At 38.8% G+C, this 598-nt stretch overlaps 1 non-coding gene across 1 annotated transcript; it reads right to left on the bottom strand.

Moving 5' to 3' along the window:
• Positions 1-270: 270 nt before the first annotated feature.
• Positions 271-394, bottom strand: LOC131505897 (small nucleolar RNA SNORA31). The gene has a single exon (XR_009258649.1). It is a non-coding gene; the product is annotated as a small nucleolar RNA SNORA31 (small nucleolar RNA).
• Between the last annotated feature and the right edge of the window lie 204 nt (positions 395-598).

The following is a 598-nucleotide window of genomic DNA, read 5'->3' as shown; positions in this document are numbered from 1 at the left end:
GGCTGCAGGCTACTTGGAGTGCGATTTGGGATACTCTGTGGTGAAATCCAGCAGCACACTGGCCAGAAAAACAAGAATCCAGGGGCAGTTGAGTGCGATGGAGGTGGGAAATGACAAGCTTTTAGTCACAAATTTACAGAACATATTTCTAATCCTCTAATAATCTAGCTAAGGCATGAGAGGGCCTGCACAAGATTTGATGAGTGTCTGACCCTAGGCAAAGAGCTACTCTGAAGATAAAGTATGTACTTTTTTTTTTTTTTTTTTGGCAAATATATTCCCTTATTCAATCTGGGCCACAAAGACAGAAGGTACACAGAGTTTTTTTCTTTTGTATCCTAATGCAAACCAAAAGAACAACAGCAAATTATTTAAGGTCTATCAGTAAATGCAGTAAAGGGTCATACTCTTGAGTCTTAAGACACACACATATCCCTCTCCTCTCAAAAAAAAAAAAAAAAAAAAAAAAGGGAAGAATAGCAACCCCAAACCCCAAACTTCCTTTTATAGAGTAGAAGTATTTCTTATTCTTTGTGTATGTTCAAAGTTGGGACTGCTTTTTTTTTCCCCCCCTCAGTGAGTCTGTGAGAACCCTGCT

The sequence above is a fragment of the Neofelis nebulosa genome, chromosome 2 (assembly GCF_028018385.1).
Source record: "Neofelis nebulosa isolate mNeoNeb1 chromosome 2, mNeoNeb1.pri, whole genome shotgun sequence".
Lineage (NCBI taxonomy): Eukaryota > Metazoa > Chordata > Mammalia > Carnivora > Felidae > Neofelis > Neofelis nebulosa.
The sequence above is the reverse complement of the archived record's forward strand: the minus strand, read 5'-3'. Positions and strand labels throughout refer to the sequence as shown.